This window comes from Myotis davidii, unplaced genomic scaffold (genome assembly GCF_000327345.1).
Source record: "Myotis davidii unplaced genomic scaffold, ASM32734v1 scaffold11, whole genome shotgun sequence".
In the NCBI taxonomy this organism is placed as follows: Eukaryota; Metazoa; Chordata; class Mammalia; order Chiroptera; family Vespertilionidae; genus Myotis; species Myotis davidii.
The window spans coordinates 4,706,008-4,712,035 of record NW_006285791.1 but is presented as its reverse complement, the minus strand read 5'-3'; positions in this window follow the sequence as shown (position 1 = coordinate 4,712,035).

The window sequence follows — 6,028 nt, the reverse complement described above, 5'->3', positions numbered from 1 at the left end:
ATCTTTGAAATGAATTTGTGATTTTTATTTATTAGAAAGCATCTAGATGCAAAGATATCAGTAAAATCATATTAACTGCCAAGCTTAAACTCACAATTTAATCAAACCTAAAATAATATACTAAAATTAAACAAGTGATGAAGACATATTTACATAGGTTTGGTATAATCAATATTTTCATCATGTCTATGCTCATGTAATATGAAATTATAGGTCTTCTGCCTCTGGCTTAATTTACAGTTATGCTATAGTTCTTGTGTGAAAAACATGCTAAAAATTTTCTACCTTTCCAATCTTTATTATATTTGGCAGCAATAATGTTAAAGATAAAATACTGGCATTTAAAATTGTACATCACTGGTTAAAGATCAAATAGGTAACTGAAGAAAATTTCATACTAGGGACTTATTTGCTTATACAGCCTGAAACAATAATTATGACAATATTAACAAAAACGAGATAAATAATTCAGCCTTCCTGGTTAGTGAGAATTTATATCTTCTTGGCTACATTTGGAAAATGTCTTCAGACTATTGCATTGGTTTATGGCAATAGTCTGAGTCAATGCTTAACTGCCCATTTATGTAAAATGATTTGATGTCACCAAATGCAACTATTTTCATCTGCACTCAATTTTAATCATTTGCTGAAATAAATTTTTTCTTAGAATTCTGCTTACCACATACCTCCTCATGGTTGGGGTGGGAGTCTATAATAATGAAAGTGTAATATGCTAATTAGACCAGACAGCCTCACGACCTTCTGGACATTATTCCAGAGGAAGCCATGGCTGTGAGGGCCAAGCCCCTCACACGAATTTCGTGCATCAGGCCTCTAGTGAAAAAAGTAAAATGCACAGCCAATTCAAGAAGTAGATTTTTAGAAAAAAATGTGAATGTATGTCTTGGCATGTCGATCTGACTAAAATCAGAGGCCAGCTTGTTTCTTAAGCAAGTTGCCATGCCAGAATATCCACCATCGCTCCTCCCAGACCAACACAAACTATGTCTGTTTAGACTTAAAATGTTCTTTTAATCCAGGTGACTAGAGGCAGGTAATGGGCTGAGGAAGCTGCTTAACCTCCATGAAAGTATGGTCTCTAACCCAATGTAGACATGATCGGGGAGAATAATGGATAAAAAGAAACTGCCAGTATATGACACCAACATCTACAGAGAAAAGTTGATTGGGCAACTCCCCCTATGTGCAAAATTAAGGCATGACCCTGAAGCATTTTCCACCGTGGGGTCAAGGCCTTGGCCATGCTTTCAGGGAAGTCAGAATTGCTGCATATCTGTGACTGCTCTGTGCACTTAGAGTTCTGTCTTTCCAAATGCAGGAGTTTATTGTATGTTCTGTAACTACTTTATTATTGCATAGTGTTTGTTTGTTTTGAGAAAACTTGTCTTCCAAAGTGTAGGTCTCTACTAGTAAACCAAGATGAAATGATATCTGAACATGATAAAAGCACAAAACAAACAAACAAAAACCACCCATATATCATTCCAAGTTCCTGGAATTTGACCTGGAACACAGTGACTTCATGAGATGTTTGCATTGTTTCCTACAGGAGTGAGTGAGTGTGCCTACATATAATAAATAGAAGAACCTACAAACTGGAGCATAGCTAGACAGCCTGTGGAATCATTATGTAACAGAAGGGAATTGTAATCCTCTCCACCATTCTTTTTGACATTGTTTCTATAAATGCTGACTCTGATTAATGCAGCTTGTAGATAAACAGCATCTCTTATATAAAAGGCCCGTGGCCGTCACACCATAATGCTGTCATGACCAAACAAGCAACCATGATACCCTGGATGCCAGTACAACTGTGCAAAAAATGTTGAAGTAATACATTTTGCATACTTTTTCCCCAGTGACAATGTTGTTTTTAGACACCAGCCTAGATAATGCATTTTCTATTTAAGTGTGTTTCCCAGTGAGAAGCACTCAGTGAAGCAATTGTTAGGCTGTTGCAAAAATACCTACCAATAGAGTACAGAACAGAAAAAACAGCTTCATGGTAGCTATCTATTTTATTGGTGAAGAAAAGAACTACTATTCATTGACTTAGGTTAGAAATCCTTTTGCTACAGATTTCCTTAACATGAAAATGTTATTGGGATTTTTTTAGAAGATGTGTTGAAATAGAGAAACCTAATTTCCTGTACATAAACCAGTTTCCATAAGTAAGTTGCTCCTAGAAACTCAATTTATTATTTACAATATTTAGTGAAAGCAAAAATTTACTAAGACAGATCAAAGTGGTTTTGAGCAGTGAAGTTAAATTTAGTTTACAAGAGACAATCAACTTTTTAATTAGAATGGCACTACATGTTTCTCCAGTAATATAATAGCCCAAATAATATTTGAATTGACTAGATATTTAGCATTCAAAACTCTTTAAGTGTCCTTCCATTTACTACATATGCATAACAGTTGCATGTGAATGAGATTCAGTAGCATTGCATAAATTAACTCTTATGAATAGAATTATATCTGAAATTTCATTTTTTTAAAATATATTTTATTGATTTTTTACAGAGAGGAAGGGAGAGGGATAGAGAGTTAGAAACATCAGTGAGAGAGAAACATTGATCAGCTGCCTCCTGCACACCCCCTACTGGGGATGTGCCTGCAACCAAGGTACATGCCCTTGACCGGAATCGAAACTGGGACCCTTCAGTCCACAGGCTGACGTTCTATCCATGGAGCCAAACCGGTTACGGCTGAAATTTCATTTTTTTTGTATAAACAACAATTTTGTTTGAACATGAATAATAAGTGTGCTCTAGTATTATTTTCTTCACACCATTCAAATAATTTTCTGAAGATTAATTTCATTTTTTATCTCAACTATTTATATTAGCCTAGAGTCCTGGTGCACAAAAATTTATACCTGGAGGGGGGGGGTCCCTCAGTCTGGCCTATGCCCTCTTGCAGTCTGGGACCCCTCGGAGGATGTCCACCTGCTGGCTAAGGCCCTCTCCCTGAGGGACCGGGCCCAAGTTGGCAGTCAGACATCCCTCTGGCAGCCTGGCAGCGTCATTCCCAGTCATTCTGCTGTTAGAGTCCGTTTGTATATTACTCTTTTATTATATAGGATAGAGGCCTGGTACACAGGTGGGGGCCAGCTGGTTTGCCCTGAAGGGTGTCCTGGATCAGGGTGGGGTCCTGCTGGGGTGCCTGGCCAGCCTGGGTGAGGGGCTGATGGCTGTTTTCAGGCTGACCAAGCCCCCTGGCGACTGAAGCTCCCAGCATTTCCTTTTTTTTAATTTTTTTTTTTATTTGCTCCATCTCCATGGCCATGGCAACTGGAAGCAGGTATCTTGGGTTTTCTTCACCTTCTATAATTGAAACTTTGTTGCCTTGAGAGGAGGCAGCAGCCAGCTGGGAAGCTTGGCTTCCTCCATTGCCAGGGACAACCCACTCCTGTTCGCTCCAGCTCCATGGCCACGGCTGGCTGAAAGTAGGTATCTGGCATTTATTTACCTTCTGTAATTGAAACTTTGTTGCTTTGAGTAGAGCTCAGAGCTGGCCGGGAAGCTTGGCTTCCTCCATCATTGGGGCAACCAAGCCTCTTGCTTTCTCCAGTTCTGTGGCTCCCGGCTACCATCTTGGTTGGGTTAATTTGCATATAGTCACTCTGATTGACAGGTGGGGCGTGGCTTAGGCATAGCGAGGGTATGGTCAATTTGCATGTTTGTCTATTATTAGATACGATGTAATTTTAACATGAGCATACTTAAAACAAACCCAGAATATTCAAAGGCCTCATAGTTCATTATGTTGTATTTTTCTGCACTGTTTCCTGGTGGGATGGCTCATATGGCTTACCTTATCAAGAGTACTGTCATAGCTTGTTATTCAGAACTATTTTCCTCATGTTTATAATCTTTATGTTTTTGATACTTTATTGAATATTCTGGATGCCATCAGAGTAACTTGATTCTTTGTGCCATGCAACTAAGTCAAGGGCCTCTTATTTAGTTTTAGAGTTCACGTACAAACACTCAAACTAATGAAAGAAGACGTTTACTCTCACATACGAAACTTTTGGTTTGCATACCTTTATGAAGTGCACTTTAGTATGAAGCCGAAGTTAAGTTGATAAAATTGCCACTGCCCGTAGAAAGAGTGCTTTGACAATCGTTGCTATCAAACAAAATAACAATAAGTATACAAGTGTAGCAAAGGCAAAAACTCAGAAGAGCTGGGTCAGAAGTGGAAGAAGTATAGGATGAATGATGTAAGGGGATCTGAGTGATCATCTTCCAAGGTTCAAGAAAAAGTTCAAGGTTTTTTATATTGTTTACGTTCATTATTCCTTAATTTTACTTTCATAGTAAAATTTCCCTTTAAGCAGACACATCCATAGCTTCTTTTATTTTAGTCTTAAAGCAGGCTTATTAGGAAACAGCCTTTCCTGCCAATTCCCCTCATGTTTCAGCAGAAAAGGCATGATACCCCTGTTGATACCCCAGAGTTTTTGGTGGGAAGGCATAATTAGCAGCAGCAGAGAGCTAAGAATGGTGCAAGTCCCACCGTCCTAGAGGAGCTTTCAGGTGGAAATATGAGATTGTTTTGATTACTCTTTATGTGTGTGTGTGCATACTGGACATATATGTCAAATAATGACCAAGTAGATGACTTGATATTACAAATATCTATCAAACATACTACTTTGTATTTAATATTTAATTTTTAAGTCTGCATACATTTTTGTTAGGGCAAAAACATTAAAAAAGAAAACCTTCCTGCAAACTCTAAAACTGGTCATTGTGGTCACCATGAGAATCCCCCATATGAATTGCTGCTATGATGAACATAGGTGACTGGTAGTCCCTACTGATAACCCTCTGGAGTCTGGATCCACCACCATGTTGATGCCAGGATCATGATGCCCTGAGGCTGCTGCCACCAGAGATTGGTGATGACAGAGCTACTAGTACAGACCCATTTCTAGGAGACTCCCTTTACAGGCTGTCTTGAGTCAATGATCCACATGAGAGAAATCAAAACCTTACCAGAATAGTGTTGCTGCAGCCTTAAATCTCTCCTAACCAATCCTCATTCCTTTCCAGTTCCCTGCATAGGCATCAGGCTTGTATTGTGGTCTGACAGTTCTCCCTGGCTACTTCTGATTTTCCACAATCATCAATCCTAAGTTCTTCCCCCAATAAACTAGCACACACCTTATCCCACTTTCCCATACAAACCAGCTCATTATATATATCCTCAGCAAACATCTGATAAGTGACACTTTTCTTGACTCTTTGTTGGCTGTTGTTGATTCCAAATAATGCCAGCATAGATCCAAATATGTATTTATTTGTGATCAAATACTTCAGTATACATGGTATAACTTAATTGTATGTTAGTCTCTTTAATCAATACTCCAATGATTTTTAGTTAACTTTTGAAATATCACTTAGGAATCAATGGTGTAGTCATGCTTAATGAGTGTCTAAAACATTCTAAAAAAAGTGCCACACTCCAGAGGTAGCCACAAATAGTGCTTTAAATATAGCTATCAGGCCGAAACCGGTTTGGCTCAGTGGATAGAGCGTCAGCCTGCGGACTGAGAGGTCCCGGGTTCGATTCCGGTTAAGGGCATGTACCTGGGTTGCGGGCACATCCCCAGTGGTGGATGTGCAAGAGGCAGCTGATCGATGTTTCTCTCTCATCGATGTTTCTAACTCTCTCTATCTCTCTCCCTTCCTGTCTGTGAAAAATCAATAAAATATATTTAAAAAAAAAAGAAAATAAATATAGCTATCAGAATCTGCATGAGTAAAGTCATTTATCAGCTTGGCAAAATGGAAGTAAATGAATGGCATTTAAGAAATTTGTTTTGTGCCGAAACCGGTTTGGCTCAGTGGATAGAGCGTCAGCCTGCGGACTGAAAGGTCCCAGGTTCGATTCCGGTCAGGGGCACGTACCTGGGTTGCGGGCACATCCCCAGTGGGGAGTGTGCAGGAGGCAGCTGATCGATGTTTCTCTCTCATCGATGTTTAGCTTTCTA